Here is a 22,060-nt window from a genome sequence, read left to right as displayed (position 1 = left end):
TGTGTGTGTGGTGGAGGAGGCAGGGTCTGGTGTTTCCTAAAAGAAAACAGCTAGGCGTGTATAAGGGAGGGCCTGCCCCCACTTCCTTCGCCCCTTCCCTGCCCCTCCCAGAGACTGCTGCCGCAGCTACCCCTCAGGAATGCTTATGGATGACTGTTGCACAGCTGGAAGGCTTGCCCCTAGAAGTAGTTTCAAGGTAGTACCACTGGGGGTGTGGCCTTCAAAGTCTTGGGTCTTCCTCCCCCAGCAGTGACCCTAGGTTGCCTGTGTCAAAGGCAATTTGGGGCTATTTAAAGGAGCCTGACCTAGAGGTCACCTGGGCAAATCTCTTCCCTGGGGAATTACCACCAGATGGCAACCTGGGGCTTGTCTCCTCAAAGATTCTCCCTGGTTGCCAGGGAGCACCAGGGCTCTGCTGTTGCCTGAAGTATGTGAAGGGGAGTCCTGGGAGGACCACAGTCCCTGGATGAGAATTCTCCTGGAAGAGAGATGACTGGTGAAAGGGGTCCTAGCCTGCAGCATTGGGGAGGACTGCTTTCCATTGTGATGTCATATAGTTTTGGGGTGGAAGCTTCTCAGGCTTCCAGCATTTTTCCATTGCTACCTGGATACCTAAAGAAAACCAGGAGGAGTAAAGGGAATCAGACATCTGTGATCTCTCCAACCTCCAAAGCCCCCTGAAAAAGGGTGACCAATTGTCCCAGTTTTTCCCAAACTAAGAGGTCTTCAGGGATGTGGTCTTTCTGTGCTGAAGCCAGAAGAGTCTTGGGCAGACTGGGACAGCTGGTCACGCTATCTAAGCATCAGCCCCAGCAACCAGGCAGAAAGTTGGTTCTTCTGAGATCTGCTGCCTGATTTCTCATTTGACTTTATTTTGTCCTTACCTGATTTTGCCTTATGCCTTATTATTATTTGTGGGTTCCTCAGATTTCTTTTCAAGGTAGTGCCTGGGGTGTTGGAAGGATACCCTGACTTGGGGGGCCACTGGGGCAGGCAGTGGGTAACTTAGTGATTCATCTCATTCATGCTGAGGACCACGGGCTTGGGGTGTGATCACAGCAGCCAAGCTGGCCTGCTCTCCCAGGGCACCGGCCACCCAGCACCCATCTCTAATTAAGAGAGGAACCTTCAGAACAACCGCTGTGTGTGGTTTCTGGAGTTATTATCCCATTTCAGAGATGGGAGAACTGAGATGCAGTCATTGGCCCCAGGGCGGAGTTGTGGCAGTGCAAAGCAAGATCTCCTGGATATCTGCCCCCTCTATCCCCTTACTCCATCTCCTGTTCAGACAAAGACTGCTGTTTTCTTGAGGTCAGGAATAAGCCCTTTGCCCTATGTTGGGTGGGGGGGTCTTCCCTGGTGGCTCAGATGGTAAAGAATCTGCCTGCAATGTGGGAGACCCGGGTTTGATTCCTGGGTCGGGAAGATCCCCAGGAGAAGGGAATGGCTACCCACTCCAGTATTCTTGCCTGGATAATTCCATGGACAGAGAAGCCTGATGGGCTACAGTTGGTGGGGTCACAGAGAGTCAGACTAACACTTTCACTCTCACTTTCTTTCCCAAGTCAGGGAGTCAGTTGCTCCTCCCCTGAAAGCCTGAAAGCGGCCTCAACCCCACTCCCCAGGCATTAATTACATAATTAACTGAGGACAGAGAAGGGAGAGAAGGCCATCCTGGCAGGATTCCAAAGGCCGAGAAGACTTCTGAAAATCTAGATATCAGACCAACTTCTACCTGCTCAGCAGCAACTGGCCTCCCTGAGACAGAACTGAAAGAGGCCAAGATGTAAAGAAGATGGCCGAGAATCTTGGAGCGGGGAGGGAGACCAGTGGGCAAAGTAGTGCTTCCATGGTCCTGGAGTAGGGCTGCTCAGGGGCTGGCCCCCACCTGCTCCTGCCCTGACCCACCTCCCCTCCACATGCCTCTTCCCGCCAAACCCCTCCCTCCCTCTCCCCTGCACATAAGCCCAGGGCCCTTGGAAGCCAAACAGAGAGAGAAGCTGGAGACAAGGGCTGAGCTTGCACTTCAAACTGTGCTTGAAGTGCCAATTTGAAGAGGGATGTGGAAAGTTCTCTGGAGTCTCTGCTAGTTTCCTGGGTCTGATGACCCTGGGGCTACTAAGGCATTTGGGGAGCTGCAGAGCTCCTTTTTCTGGGCAACCCTAGATGCCACCGGGGGGAGTTCCTCTCCAGGAGTGGTGCCTTGTGCTCTAGTCTGGAGGAGGGGTGCTGTGCCTTGGGCTGAACCCTACTTCAGGGAGAGGCTTTTCCTGAAGACAAGGACCCATCTACGAAGCCCCTCTCTAGTCCATTTGGCCTTCGTGGAGAACCCCAGGCCTAGGGTGAAGGGAGCGCATTTCTGCCTCTGTGTCAGAGCAAAGACGCACCTCACTGTCTTGACACTTGGTCTCCACCTTGGGGAAGCTTGCAGGTGGGGTCCTTGCCTGTTTACACCCTGTCTGAGTTTGCTTCAAGCCAAAGGCAACTTCCTGTTTCCACCAACAGGCCCCAAGAGGAGATCAAAGGCGAGAGCCCTGAGTTCAGGGAAGGGAACTGAGGCTGGCCCACGCCGCCACTGTGTAATAGGAGGGTTGAAACCTATGTGGAGAGCTGAAGCAGGAGAAGGATACAGGGAACAAAGGTAGAAATCCCAGGGACCCGGGCCTAGGACTTGGCTGTGCCTGTCCTGTCCTGACCCTTTCTCCAGGAAGCCCAGGTCATCTCTCCATCCCTGAATCCTGACCCCTGCCTCTGCTGTGTCCGCAGCAGCCTTTTCTTGGTCTCTCCCCACTCTGGGACTCACTCCAGAGCACTGGTCACAGCAAGAGGAGAGAAGAGGGGGCGCGGTGGGGGTGCGGGTGGGGGCGGGGTGGTGGTGGCAGGGGAGAGGGGGTGTCCTCCCCTCCCCTCCCCTGGGGCCCGCCCCTACCTCTGCCCCGCGCTAGGCAGGAGGGCGGGGCGGCCGGCGAGGGGCTCAGGCGGCGGCTGTCACTCACGCACTCACGCGGGAGGAATGCAGACGGCAGGGCTGCTCTGTGGTCACGTCTCCGCCCCACCGACGGAGGTAGGCGCCCAGGTACCCAGCCTGTGGGCCTTGGGAGCCCGCCAAGCTGCTGATGAAAGGCTCCACAGATTAACCCTTTCTTGGCCGCACCCCTTCGCTGCCGCCAGCTGCCGGGTGGTCGCCAGCCACGAGGGGCAGAGGGGCGGGATGCTGGAGCGGCGGTTGGGCGGGAGGCTGGGCGCGCCGGCTGAGTGGGCGTCTGGGCGCTGGTGGGGGGGGGGCCCACCTCCACCCCACTGGCCTCGGGCCCCTTTGGTCCTAGGGCTGACACAGCTGAGAGCCAGGTCTCCTGTGACAGATGATGCCGTCTCCCCCGCAAGGCTCTCCGCGGGGCGGGCCAACCTCCCATGATGCTGTGCCCTCTCCTGGAAAGTCCCTTGAAGCTCTGAGCACTGGACGGAGAGTCCAGAAATCCATATATTCATGTTGTCGTGCAGACATCCGAAGCTCTAAGAGGGTCAGCTCAGCTGTTAGAGTCAGGGAAAGTGGGCTTTAAGACCGAGTTTCTCCAATGTAAAGAATTAGTAATTAAAAATGTGGGATTATGTATTTGTATGTTTTTGTAGCAACCTACATTTCCGCCCCTCCCCTCCCATACCCCCCAGGCAGGAGTCTCAGGCGGATGCCTAGTATATAAATCAAACAAAGTGGACAGTTTCTGGTTGGAGTAGAGGGTAAGTCCCCTTTCCCTCCCACCCATTTGATGGAAACACCTAGGGAGGATTCCAGGGAATGCGGTTTGGAAAGCTGTGAGGTCTAGGTGTGGGTGATGCAGAATGCATCTCTTTTCATCGGGGGTCTTGCCAACCAGGCATTTGCTCTCTGTCCAGGGCTCACCCTGGGGCATACTGGGATGCCCTGAAGTCTGGGCTCCTGCTTCCAGAGTCTGAGAACTGAGTCCTGAGCCCTCCACAGAGGACTGCAAGTTCAACCTTGGGTTTATGGTTCAGGGTCCATGTCTGGGGCCTGCACTCCCTCTTAGTACTCTGCATGTGGCTGGACCCAATGCCTCCCCACAACCCTATGTTTTTCCCAGACCCTCCTCTTTATCTCTTCTGCTAAGAGTTCCAAGAATCCAGGTGTGCACAGGGGTATCTAGTGGGCAGGGGTGAGGAGGGCAAAGTGCTAGGAGCTAAATTTGCCTCAGAGTTCAGATCTTTCCTTCTCGATCTCTTCCCCATCTTAGCCAGCCTCCCTGGGGAGTTCCTCTTGGAGGGGTGCTCCAAGAGGAGCAGGAAGTCAGAGGTCCAGTCAAAAGGCAGTGCCAAGCAAGGGCAGGAAGAGAGGAGGACCAGTGCCCAGCTCCAACTCTTACCTGCCCACCCCCACACTCCCCCCTGGTGTCTATGAGCATCACCACCCTGGGGGAAGCTATGCCACCCTGAAGCCTGTGTGGAGGGGTAAGAGAACGCTGACTTTGGCTATAGTAGGAGAATGGAGAGTGGCCATCAGGAGTATGTCCAAATATAGCTCAGTTCAGATCAGTTCAGTCACTTAGTCTTGTCTATTTGCGACCCCATGGACTGTAGCATGCCAGGCTTCCCTGTCCATCACCAACTCCTGGAGCCTCCTCAAACTTATATCCATTAAGTCGGTGATGCCATCCAACCATCTCATCCTCTGTTGTCCCCTTCTCCTCCCGCCTTCAATCTTTCAAATATAGCTCATCTTCCTCAACAACTGCTGCCTTGGGTGTGCCTTATCCAGCTTGAAGGCATCACCATCTCCAAAGCAGTATGACTAGAATTTGCAAGTCATCCTTAATGTCCACTCTTTTACCATCCAACTGGTCACCAAACCCCATCCTTTCTGTAGTATTAGTAGTTCGAACTTGCCCACTTTTCTTTCCACTGTGATTGCTCCAGATGCAAAACTGAGGCCTTTTAAAACCAGTCCCTGAGACTATTGCAACAAAGGCTGGTTCCCCTGCTCCAGGGGGGCACACCCCAACCCCCCATCCCTCCTCCGCACTGTACTAAGGGATCCTGGAATCTCAGAACACAGGTTGGAACATGCCACTCTCATGCTCAAAAACCTTTGATGGCTCCCCACTGCCAGCAGGATAAAGTCCCAACGTTAGCTGGCATTTACAGCCTGCCCTGATCTGGTGCCAATTTCCCCTGCCAGTCTGGGCCGCCACTATGCACTTTACCCCCTTAACTCCAGCCACATCTAGTGGCTTGTTTCACCCTAGTCATGCTGCATGCTTTCATGGCCCACCACCTTGGCTCACAGACAAGCTTGTTCCTGGCACTTACAGTGCTGTGGGGGAGAAGAATTAATCACATAATCCCATAAATAAACATATCCTTACAAACTGTGATAAGTTCAGGGTATCTTTAGGAACTCAAGGAGAACTTATAATGGGGGTGGGACAGATTTAGACTGAGGACTCAAAGAAGGCTTCTAGGCAGAAGAGGCACTTCAGGGTATTGGATCCGAATTACCTTCTGCATTACCCTTTGGATGCTTGGGAAGGTTATCTTTGATCTTTTGTCAGGATGAATTTCCCTGTCTGTACACCCAGATTTCTTGGCGTCTCTGCCTAGCTTATATTTCACTCTGTCTTGAACTGGAATCTGCCTTGTGTGTTACAGTCCCTAGACTGAGCTAGTGAGGGAGGGGAGTGTTGCTCATTCATGCTTAGAACACCACCCTTCAGCACACAGGAGGTCTGGAACATAGTAGGCCTTTAATGAACATGGTTTAATTTTTGAGGTGAGGATGTGGAGACTTCTGTATTGCATGCACATGGTGTGTGTGTATGTGTGTTAGTCGCTCAGTCATGTATGACTCTTTGCGACCCCATGGAGTGTAGCCCATCAAACTCCTCTGCCCATGGAATTATCCGGGCAAGAATACTGGAGTGGGTTTACCATTTCCTTCTCCAGCATGCACATGAAGATAGACCTGAAAACAGGAGACATTCTCTGAGAGGTATTCAGCAAGGATTGGCGTGGAAGGGAGGCATGGGCAAGATGGTCTTCTAGTCTTTTCCTCTCTCCAAAGCTCTGTCCTCTCTCTGTCTAAATGACTCCCAACTGATACTTCCCACCGTGCCTCGGAATCCTCCCAGTTCCTTGGACAGAGCATCAAGCCCAGATGATCCATATTTGGAGTGAGTAGGGAATGGTGGGAAAGGGGCTCTCTTTTCTCCTGGGAGAGTGGGTGCTGACATCTGAAGGTATAAGTGTCATTGGCTCTGAATCTGGGCTTTTCCATCCTCAAGGTCTCAGCCACCCAGGAGCGGCCCCCAGAGGCTGCTATGTTGGCCTGACTGCAGGCCTGGGAGATAAAGATTCCTTCTTCCCCTTGGCTGCACCCCCACCACTAAACGCCAACCAGTCCCTTCCAGCTCTAGCTCAGTGGGGACAGAGCACAGAGGGAGAGGAGGGGTTAGCCTGGCTAGCTTTGAGGAGGGAAAGGAGGAAGGAGACTGACTTGGGAATGACCCTAATGTAGAGTCTGCCTCTCCACAGGCCCTGTCCTTCCCCCTGACCTCAGCCACTTCCAGATCACAGGGCAGCAGACAGTCTCCCAGATTTTCTAGTTCTTTCTGGCTTTACTGCAGACTTTGCCAGCAATGGAGAATTTTGGCTGTGAATAAGGAGTGCGATAAGACTGTTGAGCCCAGAGAGGGGCTAGGCCCATCAAATCCCAGTCCAGTCCCCATGGGCCAGGTTCTTTGGGTGAGCTCCCCTTCACGAATCCTTTGTTCTGATTGTGCGGGTCCAGTCCCTGCCTCAGGGGGATCCCAGTCTGAGTGTGGGGATCCAGCCTTGTTGTGAGTGTCCTCCCAGGGTGCTAAGGGTTCCAAGGTGAAACCGGCCGAGAGACCCTTAGTCCCTCTAGCAGAGCAAGCAGCTAAGGTGCCCCAGAAGGCTGTCCAGATGGGGCTGCTCCCTCACTTCATTGCTTCCCTCGGAGCAGCTGTGTCTGCTAGCTAGTCTCACTGCACTCTCTCTTGCTGTAGAAGCCAGGTGAGCAGTGGCGCTGACATCACAGGTGGCAGCTGGCAGGTGGGGAGAGCGGGGGAGGAGGAATGTGCCCCAGGCCCCAGCAGGTGCCACTGGACAGTCCAGTAACCCCACCCCTTCCCCATGACCTGCTCACCTCACTGCCTGCCTGCCACAGTCCTGGTCCCTATGCCAGGGGTCACAGCCAGGTCCTGGGTTCCAGGTAGCCATTCCTGGGAGGAGGATTACCCTCTGGACACAGGGGACATCTTGTTGGGCATTAATCATTGCCACAACTGCCACTTTAAGAATGCGGACCCTGGCTGGCTTCCTTAATCCTCAGAGTTAATACTGTATTGCTTATATTTCACATGTAGGGAAACCAAAGCTCAGGGCGGTGAAGTCACTAATAGTTTACCCCGTGCAGCCTGAGTGGAGAAGCAGTGGACAGGTGATCCTGAGGGTTAGAAGAAGAGGTCGTCTCGTGGATTCGCAGCTCCCGTGAGGCTGAGACAGGGGCAGGGATTCAATCAGAGGGCCCTTCTCAGTCCAGGAAGGAATTGTTCCTTGCAGTGAGAGGGATCAGACAAGGGCTGGGAGTGGGGACAGGGGCAGTAGGCCAGCACTACACCTCATGCCAGGGACCCTGCATTGAACCACCTCCGCCAGCCTCCTCCCCTCTCCCCCTGAAGCTGAGGGAGCAGGTGGGGAGATGGTGGCTTCCTAGAGCCATGATCTCAGCAGAGAGCTCGCCAGGCCCCCTCCCCCAACCCCATCCTCTCCTCAACACCCCTACCCCATGTGGTGGCCCAGGTGGCCCACTGCTGCAGGCCACGGGCAAGTATCCCTGAGACCCCCAGGTGCCTCATGGGACTCTCCTTGGTGATGCCTCAGAACAGGGGTGGGGGTCCAGACCAGTGAGTCCAGGGAGAGACGACCCAGCTTTGCTCTACCCTCCGCCTGCTCCCTCCCCTCTCTCTGCTCCCCCCCACCAGCTTCCCTCCCAAACACTCACTCATTCATTCCCCAGACCACCTACAAACCACCCATTTGCCCAGACCACACAGCTCCTCTGCCCAGCTCAGCTCCCGGGGATAATGGCCGCCCCACCCCCATCCTTTCAGGGCCCACCCCCAAGCCTAATTACCACCTTGGCACCTCCGGGGCGGGTGGGGGGGGGGCATTGACCTCCACTTCTGCTTGGAAGTCTCTTGGGCACAGAAGGCCTGTTTTCTTCTGGACATCAAGGGGCAGGAGCAAATTAGAGACCCTCAACTGAGCCGCACTCTGGTCCTTTCCACCCCACCACCCATCTTCGGGCCCAGGCTACTGGGGCAGGGCAGGAGGCAAGATGGTGGAGACACTCTTTGCTCCTCAGTTCTCCAGGGCACAGTAAAGGGATGGAGGAAGGGGCAGACCCAAACTGCCCTCAGGTGCAGGTCAAGAAGGACTCCCCAGGAAGAGCACTGGGCCAGGAGTCAGAAGACCAGGATTTCATTCGGTTGTGCTGACTGCCTGCACTCGCCCCGCCACCCGTCCTGGCCTCAGATTCTGTGTGCGTGTGGGAAAGAGAGAGGACAGCTGTTCTCTGAGGTGTCTAAGGCTCTGAACCCCGTGTGTGCTGACTGAGGGTCTCCACGTGCTAGGGCGCCACTGAGCAAAGAAGCAAGGAGAACAGAAGGGGATGGAAGAGGCCGCCAGAGGAGGGCAGCGGCAGGACAGGAAGATGGAGCTGGGCTGGCCTGACATCTGTCAACACCGGGTGGGGGGCGGGACTGGGTGGCCTGCCAGGTTAGAAGTGCGGAGTCAGGAAGCCCTCACTGCTTCTGGAGCTGACGGTCTCTGTCCCCCAAGCCCCCTCAGCATCAGCAAGACGGTGGTGAGGGGAGGGCCTCCCTGAAACGGCCTGTGCCTCTGGAGGGGGCCCTCTGCCTTCCCCCCTGCAGAGTCAACACTGACCCACGTCCCAGGGCAGGCAGCAGTCACTTCAGTGCCCAGCGTGGGCCCTGGCTCAGAGAAGGTGCCCAGTAAGTGCGGGATGAACGAATGAGGATGGAAGACCTGGGGGCCAACTGAGGGGAGCCCAGATGTGTGAGCTTACCTGCGGCTGCGGGCTTGGGTCGGCAGGGAGAGAGGGGAGCGAGCCGTGGGCAGGGATGCCATTGTTGGCTTCACTCTCACCAGGAGGAGCTGAGCGAGGCCTAGGCCCCGGGGGCCAGGGCCACCACGGCTGGGCCAGGGCGGATGAGGTGGTCTCTGTGGGGTCCCTCTAAGGACCCCTCCTTCCCCATAATTACTTCTGATTAGCTTCACCACAAAAGTCAGGCTGGAAAGAGAGGGGTGTTTGGGACATGGGGGAGGGGACAAGGTGGCGCAGAGCACTCAGGACAAGCAGGGCCCCCAGCTGTGCTCCTTCAACACACCACACACACACACACACACACACACACACACACACACACTCACATATATGATCTGGAAAATTCCAGTGGAGCCCCATCTACTGAGTGTAGCAGTGATCCAGGGACATCAGGCACTTTAGACAGTTCACTCATATGTACTAACTCAAAATGCCCCCTCCAGAATTCTCAGAAGGGAGGTTGGGTGGGCAGAGCTCCCAGGCCGAGGGGAGCAGGAAACAGAATACACACTTCAGGCCAGAAGGGAGCTTTGGCAGGCATGTCCACCATCCCAACACAGAGCCCTACCTGGAGAAGCCCCCGGAGCTCCCTGCCAGTTCTCAAAAGTTCTTCCTGGTGTCCAGCTGGCCTTTCTGCCTGACCTGTGCTAAGGTGAGGATCTGCAGATAGATTCCCCATGTCCGTGGCTCTTACCCACCTACCCCTTTGAGACAATCCATTCTGGGTCCTTCCCTGGAGGCCCAGAGGCTGGGGTCCCCTCCTCTTTAACCTGGGGGCAGGACCCTCCCTTCCACTTCCTCAGAGGCAAGTAGGAAGTCCAGCTCAGGTCACTTAGACTCATCTTCCAAGAAGGTCCCTGGGGAGGGGGCAGCATGAGATGTGTCCTCTCTTTCCTGACTGTTCTGGGTAGGCACTTGTGGGTTGGGGGAAACGGACGAAAGGTGGGACATGCCTGCTTCCCGGGAGCCTTAGCTTTGGGGAAACTGTAACCAGTAGTAGTATTAACTAACAAGCAAAGCACAAAAATTTACTTTAGGTCTGAGCACCAGGCTTCCATGCTTTCAGACATTCTTTCACTGAGTCCCTTTCTTTTAGGGAGACCCCAAGCCTTTGCCATCCAAGATCTCCCCAGTCTGCTGGGGGAAGCATTGACCCAACACCTTCCCTTACAAGCCCCTAGTCTGAAGAGAACGAACCCCTGCCCTCAGGGAGCCTCTAGTCCTTCAGAATGGGTACTCCTGACCCGGTTTCCTCCCTCAAAGGGAGTTGGGTTTTTAGAGATGCGAGGGATGGGTTTTTAGAGACGCAGCGATGGGGGCAGGCGCGCAGGCTTCCTGGTGGCGTTGGGCTGCGTGGAGGAGGCGGCGGGGCCAGGCTGGGCCCTCGGAGGAGGCCGCCCCAGCGGCGCTCCCACGACCCGGGCAAGGCCGTCTGGGCGCCGTCTCCGGTCTCGGGGCCTGCGGTCGGGGCACCGCGGGGCCGTGTTTGAGCCGGTCAGCTCCCCGCGGAAATTACAGGGGCGCTCGGCGCTGCGGTCGCGCCCCCCGGGGCAGCGCCCGCTGGTTGGAGGCGTTTAAATTGAAAGCAGCTTTGGGGAGAGGGGGCGGGCGCGGGGCGCCGAGCAAGGGGAGGGGGCGACTAGGCACAGCGACCCCTTTGTCTGCGCCCGCCGAGGGGCGGAACCTTGCGGTGAGCGCGGCGCCCCCTCCCCTCGCTCCAGCCTGGCGGGTTCCCACGCCGCCCAGCAGACCGAGGCCCGCGCCGATTTTCCACCTGGGTCTCTGCCTTCCCTCCCGAGGCAGCGCGCGGTACACCTCCTCCAGGAGGCCCTCCCAGACTAACAAGCAGTGCCAGTCCGCTCGGGCGTCCCGGAGTCACGGAGGGTCAGGAGGCCTGAGTCCTCTAATAGGTTCCGTGACCTTGGTCAAATCTCCTCTTTCTCTGGGCCCCAGTGTCCTCTGTAGAAAGATAGATACGTAGCCCTTTCTGCCTACCTTAGTAATGTTAAAGATGATTTGAGTCAGTTGTCAGGGAAAGTGTTATGAAAACTGTAAATCGTCTGAGGAGTAATGCTGTGTGCTGTGCTTATTCGCTCAAGCTGTGTTTTTGCGACTCTTTGCGACCCTATGGACTGTAGCCCACCAGGCTCCTTTGTCCATGGGAATTCTCCAGGCAAGAATACTGGAGTGGATTGTCATGCCCTTCTCCAGGTGACCTTCCTAATCCAGGGATTGAACCCAGGTCTCCCGTATTGCAGGCGGATTCTTTACAGTCTAAGCCACCAGGGAAGCCCATGAATACTGGAGTGGGTAGCCTGTCCCTTCTCCAAGGGATCTTCCCAACTCAGGAATCAAACCCGGGACTCCTGTGTTGCAGGTGGATTCTTTACCAGCTGAGCTACCAGTGAAGCCCCTGAGTAATAATAAATACCAAGAATAACTCCCTGCCACCCCTGCAGCTCTTCCATGTGAGCTAACATTTGTACACAGGGGTACTTGTGCTGGGGATAGGATGGGGGAGGAGTTAAGTAGCCAACAGCTTGGAGCAGGGGAGAAACCATGGTGGACTTCTTGGAGGAGGGGAATGTGGAGCAAGCAGGGCTAGGAAGGAGTGAAGGGAGCAGTACTAGAAAAAGGAGAGGGTGTCTCTGTTCCTGGGGATAAGATCAGGGGAAGGAGAGGTAAGAGCCAGGAAGGAGGAGGCCCTCTATATGATGAACTTGTCTTGCCTGCGGGTTGCAGTCAAAGAAGTAGCTTGGGGTGAGTGGCCGTTTGCTCCATTGGTGGGTGGCATGTCTCCCCGGATGGCAGATTGGTGGCAGAGCCTGGCCCAGCCCAATGGTTGAGAAGGAATGCCTGTTGCCTCCAGGGGTGTGCTCCCCTTGGCCCTTCACTCTTCTTTTTCCTGACGGCTCTGGGCGCCTGGAGGATCCTCCCTGGGCTCTGGGCACCAGGTGCAGGGAGCTGGGCTTGTTGTTTCCTTTGCTTCCAGCAGCAGCAGTGGAAGGTTGTTTGCCAGGTCTGGTGCCCAGGGACGTACCCAGTTGCTCCACACCTGGCAGAGCTGCATGTTTCTGCTTTACTTCCTGGAGGTCCTTAGTGGGCAGCCAGGGATGGGGGCAAAGCCCACAGTTCCAGGTACCTGACACTTGGGGCAAAATGAAGAGCTGAGCCTGGCCAGAGCGGGGAGGAATCTGTAAGGGCTCCCGAAGAGGAAGTTGAGGAGCAGCTCTGGAAGGGAAGGAGAGAAGAGGGTGAGGCCTAGTGGGGAAGGAGGGCTGACGGGCTGCACCAGGTGTTTCCACCAGAGGAGCTTCCTTCCCCATCCTCTATGACACCCCCTCGGGGCCCAACACCTCCTCAAGAGCCCAAAGCCCCTCAAAGGCCTACAAGCAAGGGCTTGGGTCTGGTAAGTGGGATGAGATCTACAAGTGGGCTTTGGGGCACAGACTGGAGGGTGCATCTTGCCAGCTCTGCCTATCCCCTTTTACCTCTTCCCCTGGCCCAAGCAGCTGCTAAACCCACCCAGCTCACTGACCCCCCTGGCACGACCCAGGCTTGTGCCAGTGGGGCACAGGGCAGAAATGCCGCAGGAAAAGAACAAAGGAGCCCACCAAGGCGGGTGATGGCCCAGAGTGACCTGACTGGTTAGGGTAGGGCCACACCTGTCTGGAGAGCTGGCCAGACTCAAGGGACGTCCCTGACCCCAAGCCTGGGATCCACCAGACACGACCTCTCCCAGGGGCAGGGCTGGAGGCTTCCTGGACACCACACTCTGCACTAGCAGCCAGACACCAACAGGTCTCCAACCTCATCCAGGCTGAGGGCTCCATCAGAAGCCCTCTGGGGGTGTCTCTCCTGCCCCTTTCCCTCCCCATCTGCATGCAGACTGCCCATTGCCATGCCTCCATCTCCTTAGAGCTCAGACTATCTTCTGCATATGGTGCCTACCTCTCAGATCATGAACAAGCTTTTCCCAAGCCCAGTTCTTGCAGGCTGGGCCAGGATTGGGAAGGAGAGGGCCAGGTACCCATAGGTCTTGGCCTGCAGCTACATCATGGGCTAGGTCTGAAACAGGCAGTGTTGGGTTTTATCCTTGCCCACTCTGCCCAGCCCCAGAGTCCTAGAGATCATGAGCTTTGAGCAGGAGGGTCCTGAGGCTGAGGCCTCTATAGGCCCTGAGCCCCAGCTGACAGGCTCAGCATGGAGTTGGGGGTGATCCTCCTGGTTCAAACACTTCCTTGGGGCCAGGGATGGAACTTTTGGGAGAGGGAGCAGGACAGGAAGAGGCTTACTCATCCACCTGGGTCACCCCTGTCATCAAAGTACCCGTGGGAAGGTGCCAAGGGTGTGACCATCACAGAGGAGACTTCTATCTCAAGACTGCAGGTCTGATGCTTCTAGAAAGGCAGGCTGGGGGGAAGGGACCCAGAAGGTGAATTGCCCCACATGACCTCCAAGGCTCCTTTTTTTAAAAATTAATTTATTTTTAATTGAAGGATAAGTGCTTTACAATATTGTGTTGGTTTCTGCCATACATCAACATGCATCAGTGCTACATATACATGTGTCTCCTCCCTCTTGACCCTCCCTCCCACCTCCCACCCCTCTAGGTTGTCACAGAACTCCCCTTTGAGTTCCCCGAGTCATAGAGCAAATTCCCACTAGCTAGCTATTTTATATATGGTAGAGTATATGTTTCCATGCTGTTCTCTCCATTTGTCCTGTCCTGTCCTTCCCCTGCTGTGTCTATAAGCCTGTTCTCTATGTTTGCTTCTCCATTTTTGCCCTGCAAATAGGATCATCAGTACTGTCTTTCTAGATTCCATATTTATGCGTTAGTATATGATACTTGGGGTTTTTTTTTTTCTGTCTTACTTCACTTTGTATAATAGGCTCTTGGTTCATCCACCTCATTAGAACTGACTCAAATGTGTTCCTTGTTATGGCTGAGTAATATTCCATTGTATATATGTACCAGAGCTTCTTTATCCGTTTATCTGTTAATGGACATCTAGGTTGCTTCCATATTCTAGCTATTGTAAATAGTGCTGCAATGCACATTGGGGTATATGTTTCTTTTTCAATGAAAAAATATGGAATGCTTCACAAATTTGCATGTAATCCTTGCACAGGGCCATGCTAATATTTGTGTCGTATCTGTATTAGTATATGTGCTGCTGAAGTGATCACCCAAGCCTCCTTCTGACCCAAGCCTCTGTGGTCCTATGATCCTTGTTGTGGTTGCTCAGTCGTGTCTGGCTCTGTGACCCCATGGACGGCAGCACGCCAGGCTTCCCTGTCCTTCACTAGCTCCCTGAGCTTGCTCAAATTCTTGTCCATTGAGTCGGTGATGCCATCCAACCATCTCATCCTCTGTCGTCCCCTTCTCCTCCTGCCTTCAATCTTTCCCAGCATCAGGGTCTTTTCCAATGAGTCGGTTCTTCGCATCAGGTGGCCAAAGTATTGGAGCTTCAGCTTCAGCGTCTGTCCTTCCAATGAATGTTCAGGGCTAATTTCCTTTAGGATTGACTGGTTTGATATCTTTGCACTCCAAAGGACTCTCAAGAGTCTTCTCCAGCACCACAGATCGAAAGCATCAATTCTTCAGCACTTAGCCTTTTTTATTTATTGTCCATCTCTCACACCTGTCATGACTACTGGAAAAACCATAGCTTTGACTATACAGACCTTTGCCAGCAGTGATGTCTCTGCCTTTTTGCATACTGTCTCGGTTTGTCATAGCTTTTCTTCCAAGGAGCAAGCATCTTTTAATTTCATGGCTGCAGTCACTGTCCGCAGTGATTTTGGAGCCCAAGAAAATAAAATCTGTCACTGTTCCTGAGCTGATGTGGTCCTGAGATATTGTGATTGGAATAATTGCCATCACAATAATAGTGCCAGGCACTGTTATAAAACTTTTCACACATGGTCTCATGTACTGCTCCACAGTGAGGGAATTGAGGCACAGAGAGGGTAAGTTTGCTCATCCCCAAGAGCCCTGGGACAGGCAGCCCAGCCTGGATCTGTCCGACGTCAGAGCCTGCTCATTTACCTGCTTCATGCAGCTTTTGTGACTCTGAACCCTGCTCTCACAGGGTCCAGAACTCAGCCAATCACCAAGTTCGGCATCAAGTCATGACTCAGCATCTTTGTTGGGGAAGCAGCAGGTGGGAGGGGTGGATCCTAGCCGGAGAGCTGAGAGGACAACAGTCCTCTGTCCTCTTCTGGGTCCTGGAAAGCTTCCTAGAGGAGGAGGATGGACAAGAGAAGGAAGAAGAGGGGGAGGAGGGGAAGAGTGTATTTCAAGGTGTTTAGGAGGTATGGCCATTCCAGACAGCAGGGTGGGCACTTAGAGGGATATGACCTTGTCTGAGAATAGAGGATTGGAGGGACCCAGAGGGACAGGACAGAGGAAGGGAGTCAGGTCTGGCTGCATTCCCTTCCTCCACCAGCCCGAGGACTCAGACCCCAAGGGGCAGATAAGCCTGTGCCACATGGCCCTCTGAGAAAGCCTCCTGTTCCTCGCCCCCTCCCCTAGCTACTTAGCCCTCTGCTCCAGGCTGGAGGCCACTTTCAGTCACTCACAGGCTGAACCCTTAGGGGAAGGGCCTCTGTTGATCTCCCCCAAGGCTGATTAACAGCAAAGAGCTGGAGGCAAACACTTGCTCTTCTCCTAGGAGAAGGCTGTCTTTGTTTCCCCAAGGGTATGGCACCTACAGACCTCTCCCCTCCCCACTAAGGAGACAGGGCTGCCTTTGCAGGCATCTGAGAAGGATGGATAAAGGAGAGAAAATCAACAGGCAGTGCTAGCCTCTGGGCCAGTGGGAACACCCTCACTTTTCAGAGGGAGACACACTGGCAGGTGCAGGCACTTACTCAAAGTGACACCGAGGAAAAAGTCTGCCTGCTGGTTGGTCTGGTTCTCTCCTGGCTTCAAGGTGCTAGGGGTCTGTGCCTAGCTGGTGCATGTTGCTTCCCCCCAACTCCCACTTCCCCCGGCCCCAGTCCACGGGTTTGTCCACGAAGAAACTGCAGTGGTGACTAGCTCCTTCCCAGGAGGCAGGGCACAAATCACCCCCAGTGCAGGCCGCTTCCCTCTTCTTCTGGGTATTGCAGCTTTTCTGCTGGCTGAACTTGACCTAGGTTTAGCCTCCTACATTTTAGGCACGGGGCTAAACATTTGAGCAGATGATATATTTAATCCTTATAACTGCCCGATGAAATAGGTCCTGTTACTTTCTCCCTTTCACAGATGAGGAAACTAAGGCTCAGAAAGGTGAAGAAATGTATCAAGACTACACAGCTGTGAGCAATGGAGGCAAGATTTGTATCCAGGATCCTCTCTTAGGCTCCCCATGACTCCCTGTGGTGATGTGATTGCTGGGTGTGTGTCATCTCCCCTAATTGGAGTCCAGGTCGATGGAAGAGCAGTCTGCCTTCTGACCTCCTCTCAACTGGCCGAGAAGGAGGGGCCTCGGGCTCTGCCTCTAAAAAATGAGGCCATCTCTCCCAGCCCAGGGTGCAGGGCTGAAGAAGGAAATCAGACAAGTTGTGAATCCAGCTTCCTCTCTGCTCACCCTTGTTGTCAGCTGGGGTTCCAGCTCCCTCCAGGATCAGAAGGAAATGACTCCTTTTGGAAAGTGGATAAGGGTGCAGGCTCACATCCTGTTACTTGCTTGCTGTGGGACCTTGGGGAAATTACGTCTCTGTGCCTCAGTGTTGGCATCTGTAAAATGAGGAAATCAGAATACCAGGTTCATAAGGCTAATCAGAGGATTGCATTGGGGAGAGTTTGCAACACTTCTTAGCACACGGATAAATGTCCTCAAGAGAGGACTATTTTAAAAGAGGGGCCATCAAATATGGGGCTGTCTATAAAAAGGATATGGTTGGTTTTTAGGTGGGGTTGTTAGATTTCCTAATTTTTCAAGGCTGAGAATTCCTGAGAGGGGAGGAAAGGGTGGATGGCTTCCAGGTGACATTCCTCCCTTCCCCCCACCTCCCCAGGAGGATAAAAATTCCTCCCAGGTTTCTGTGCACTTTCATGTGGAACCTGCTGAGCCCTGCCAGCATTCCTCTGCCCCTCCTGTCAGCTGGGGGCCAGCGGAAGGGGTCATTAGCCCCTTTTACAGCTTTGTAAAGTGTGATGGTAGACGCCTCGACCTGAGATCCCAACTGGGACCTGCTTGAAGCAGATGACCCGCCCCCCAGAGGAGGGGCTTTAAGACTGAGGACAGGAGGAAGTCCATCGGGCAGGTGCTCAGGGCTGCCTGCAATGTGCACTGATGCCTGCCATGGGGACCAAGTCTGGTTACTTCCCTGCCACCATTCCTATCCTGAGGTCCCCTGGAGATGGGTTCTATGTGGACACCAGGGGACACGAACCTCAGTTCTGTCCCTGTCCCTGCAGCTCCCAGGCTACAGCCCTAGAGTGACGTATGATCCAACTAATCTGAGCTGGGGGAACCAGGGAGATGGAGAGGAAAGCTGCCTGGGTACGATGTAAGGGCAGGCTTCCTGCAGGAGAGGGCAGGAAAGATCAGGAAGATGAGGACTGGAGCTACGAGGGTTGGCATGGGGGATATCAAGATGTGCTCTTTTCACCTTTGTTTGTGTGTTCTTGCATCCATTCATCCATCTATCCATCCATTCATCCATCTATTGACCTACTTTCTATTTCAACAGGACTCCAGAAGCCCTTTTCCATAGCTCCTGGAGCTGTTCTACCATAGGACAGGTTAATGATGGGGAGGGGGCGTCCCTTCACTGAAGTTCTCTGAGCAGCTATTGCAGGAAGGAGTTTTGCACAGGGTGGAGGCTCCCTTAAGTCTCCAAGATATCCTTCCTGCTTGAAATGTTGTGACGCCCTCCACCTCACTTCATCCTCTGATAGCCTGGCTGCTGCTGCTGCTGCTAAGTCGCTCAGTCGTGTCCGACTCTGTGCGACCCCATAGATGGCAGCCCACCAGGCTCCCCCGATCCCTGGTATTCTCCAGGCAAGATGATAGCATGGAGTTCATGCCTTTTTCCCTCAAGCCAGTTGCTTTACCCACTTTTCCTGTCTCCTTCCCTGCCACTTCCAACCCGCCCCTCCTCCCTGTTCAGCCTGGCCCCACCATACCCTAGGTGGACTTTTATGTCCCTCTCCTCCCTTACTTCTCTACCTCTAGCCTGGCCTCTTTGTGGCAGCCAGGGCTATTTCCAAAGGACCTTGCTGAAAATGTGGACTCCCTTGCTCAAAAGCCTTCCATGGCTCCCCGTTACCTACAGAGAAATAATTCTCTGCCAGTGGGCCCCAGACTCTCCCACTTTTTCACATGACATGTGCTCCCCCACTTTTACACATGGCATGTACTCCCCTTGCTAACCAAGTCACCCCCAGTCTAGGCTGAGAAACTGCCTCCTTGATGAAGACTGGCTGGCACACCCACTGAGGCAGTGATGGAATTGCCCTGGTGGTTTCCTGGAGGGCAGGGACACACCTTGTCATGTCTGTCCCCCCAGTGCCCAGCAGGGGCTCAAGAAACATCAACCAGCAGTTTGAATGAGTCAGTGAGTGAATGACTCTTCACCCTTCTGTTCTGAGGACTTCCCATCGCCCCATCCCTGCTTGTTAGAACAATTCCCATCCTTCGAGGGCATGTCAGTGCCTCCCTGTCCTTAAGGTCGTCCCCAGGCCCTCTCCGGGGAAGCTCCACTCTTCTCTGAACCACTTTCCAATCATCTTTGTGCTCAATGAACAGAGGCTTCTTGAGAGCATGGCCTGAGTCCTCCTTCACACTGGATTGTTAATCATGTTGATATAACCTCTAATATAAAAAACTTTCCCCCACACTGTGTTCAAAATTAATTCACCAGACAGTTCATGAGCTCCCAAGGCTAGCACATGCCAGGCATGTTCCAAGCCAGGGCTCCTGACTGTGGGGCCGGGCACTCCTGTGGGGGAGGCAGAGGCTGACCAGTCCACTGAGGTCAGGCTGCTCTGGCTTCTGGCCCCTCTTCAGAGCTGAGTTACTGAGCCCAGAGAAGGTGACTCTCCTGCCGGGTCACCCAGCCTGAGCAGGGTCCAGGGTACCCTTTTCCCCCTTGTGCCCCAGCAGGTGTCCTTTGACATAGCCCTGGACAGTTTCGCTCAGGTGGGTGCTCCATAGAGTGATGAAGTCTACAGTATTGAATTTCTTCTTCCTCTTCTTCTTTTTTATTGAAATATAGTTGGTTACAATGTTGTGTTAGTTCCAGGTATACAACAAGGTGATTCAGATATATACATATATATATATATATATGAAACATGTATATAATGTATTTTCCTGATTCTTTTCCATTTTAGGTTTTCTGACTCTTCCATAAATTCCTTCTGCTGTATAGCATAGGTTCATATGGTCAAAGCCATGGTTTTTCCAGTAGACATGTATGGATATGAGAGTTGGACTATAAAGAAGACTGAGTGCCAAAAATTGATGCTTTCAAACTGTGATGCTGGAGAAGACTCTTGAGAGTCCTTTGGACAGCAAGGAGTCCTTTGGACAGCAAGGAGGTCAAGCCAGTCAGTCTTAAGGGAAATCCACCCTGAATGTTCATTGGAAGGACTGGTGCTGAAGCTGAAGCTCCAATACTTTGGCCAACTGATGTGAAGAACTGACTCATTGGAAAAGACCCTGATGCTGGGAAAGGCTGAGGGCAAGAAGAATAATATTCCACTGTATAGAAATGTGACATCTTCTTTATCCATTCATCTGTTGATGGACCTTCAGTTTGCTTTCATGTCCTGGCTACTCTAAATAGTGCTTCTGTGAATATTGAGATGTATCTATCTTTTAAAATAGTTTTTGTCTTTTCCAGATGTATGCCCAGGAGTGGGATTGCTGGGTTGTATGGTAACTCTATTTTTAGCTTTTTAAGGAACCTCCATACTGATTTCCATAGTGGCTGAACCAATTTACATTCCTACCAAGAGTGTAAGGGGCTCCCTTTTCTTTACACCTTCTCCAGCTGAATTTCTTCTTAAAATTATAGCAAATGTAGCTTCTTATTTGAGGTCTTGTTGATTGGAAATCCAGTAGATGCCCCAAGTAGGTAATGAGGCATTTCTGTTTCTGACACGGAAAGCCATGTCAGACTTGTACTTTTTGGATAAAACCAAGGTATGTGTCACTCTTAGTCCTCCACCTGCTTCCTCTGTTGCTTCTCTGCTAAAGGAAAGGGTTAGTCCTCATCTCTTGGGCTCTTCTTCCCACACCAGCAGCTCCTGTAATCAGGGGTTAGGTCCTTGTTACTCCCGTGCTCCCTCTCAGAGCAGAGAAGTGCTCCATCCAATCAGGGAAGTGAGTTCCCTGCCCCACCCAGAAGTCTGACCCCAGTCCCTTCTGCTGTGGCCACCACTATCTCCGTGCTCTGGTCTCCAAAGGAAACCTCTGCCCCCCTGGACCTCTTGCTCCATCCCTGAGGTCCTGCCTCTCTTGCTGTAGAGCAGGCTCCCAACCCCCACCAGGCTCACCTGCTTGGCGCCTGTCCCAGGGGACACAGAGATGTTATCCCCGGGGGTATGGGCATCAATGGGGGCATTGTTCCCACCCTGTCCAAGCAGAATCAGGGAGGGACAGGACAGAGACTGGGAATGTCCCAGGTGCCACACAGGCTGGCTTTGTCCTCCTCTTCCTCCCCCTCCCACCCTGCCCCCACCCAAAACACAGACCTTTCCCTGCCCCCTTCACAGGCTCCTCCATCGCCTGGGGCAATGCAGCTGTTGCAGGGGTGGGGTCAGGATAGCTTTGGGCAGCTCTGTGGGAGCAAGGTGTCCCCCTACCTGATGGCTTTGGAGCTGGGCTTCTGTGCAGGGAGGCCCAGCCCTTCTGCCCAACTTGTCTGCCTGTGGCACCCCTGTCTGGGGAGCATTGTCTGGGTCCTTGCCCTGGGCCTGCCCTCTCCATGTGCCATCCAGACCCAGCCCCAACTTGGCTGCCCCATAGAGACTTCCCAGCCCCAATCACACGGATTTAGGCCCCCAGGAGACAGAACAGGTTGTATATAAAAATCAGGTCCCAAGAGCTGACCCCATTGTGGGGACTCCTGGATTCAGGTCCCAGCTCTGCTAGTAGCTGTGTGGCCTGGGTGAGTCATTGCACCTGGAGGTCTCTTTGGTCCCATCTATAAAATGACAGTGTTGGCCCATCTTCCCTAAGCTCCATGGTCTCCTCGCTCAGCTGCCTCCTGGGAAGTGGTGACATGACCGCCCCGGGGAGAAAACAGCCCCCATCCCCAGGCTTCTGGCTCTCCTTAACCTCCAGCCGTAGCTTTGTCCCTGAAGCGTGAGTGACAGCCACAGAAAGCTAATGGAAACCTGCAGTGCTGTGAGTGAAACTGATCTCCAGATCCAGATCCAGTTTCTCCTCTCAGCGGGCCCCAGGCCTCCCTTGCACCTGCTCTGGCCTCTTTGTACATTAGGCCAGGAGCGCTGGCTGTCTTTCATCCGCCTCCCGCCCCATTCATGCCTTAAGCCTGGGGCACCGCCTCCCGCCTCCTGGCTGGGGCACGATTGCTGTAGGCTGGCCAGGAGGGCACCCGGGAGCCCGGCCCTCTCCCCCTTCCTCTCACTGGAAAGATCACAGGCTGGAGAGCAGAGGACAGGAGGGAGGCACTGTGTCCCATGGGATGTAGCAAGGAGAGTCAGCACTGGGGATTTGGGGGCTCTTTTGCTGAAAAAAGTGTAAATTCAAGAGGGCTTTTTGGAGGAGGGACAACTTCCCACATGGATTTAGCACATGTTTAAGCCTAGCAGTGCCCGTGAGCAGGGCCTATCTTTCTGGTCAGGAATGATCATGGTTGTTTATTTGTTTTTAAACTTTTAATTTTGTATTGGTATAGCAGATTAACAATGTTGTTATAATTTCAGGTGGA

The 22,060-nt window shown here is 54.1% G+C and overlaps 1 long non-coding RNA gene and 1 other non-coding gene across 2 annotated transcripts in view; one reads left to right on the top strand and one right to left on the bottom strand.

Annotated features, from left to right (window-relative positions):
• Window positions 1–20,149, top strand: part of LOC133056021 (uncharacterized) — a 49,083-nt gene extending 28,934 nt beyond the window's left edge. Inside the window, exon 3 of the long non-coding RNA XR_009692727.1 lies at window positions 19,494–20,149. This is a non-coding gene — a long non-coding RNA (uncharacterized LOC133056021). The remainder of the gene's footprint in view (window positions 1–19,493) is intronic.
• Window positions 14,251–14,353, bottom strand: LOC133058118 (U6 spliceosomal RNA). The gene has a single exon (XR_009693235.1). It is a non-coding gene; the product is annotated as a U6 spliceosomal RNA (small nuclear RNA).
• Window positions 20,150–22,060: the final 1,911 nt, after the last annotated feature.

Source organism: Dama dama, chromosome 5 (genome assembly GCF_033118175.1).
Source record: "Dama dama isolate Ldn47 chromosome 5, ASM3311817v1, whole genome shotgun sequence".
In the NCBI taxonomy this organism is placed as follows: domain Eukaryota; kingdom Metazoa; phylum Chordata; class Mammalia; order Artiodactyla; family Cervidae; genus Dama; species Dama dama.
Note: the sequence above shows the minus strand (reverse complement) of the source record. Positions and strands in the feature narration are given on the sequence as shown.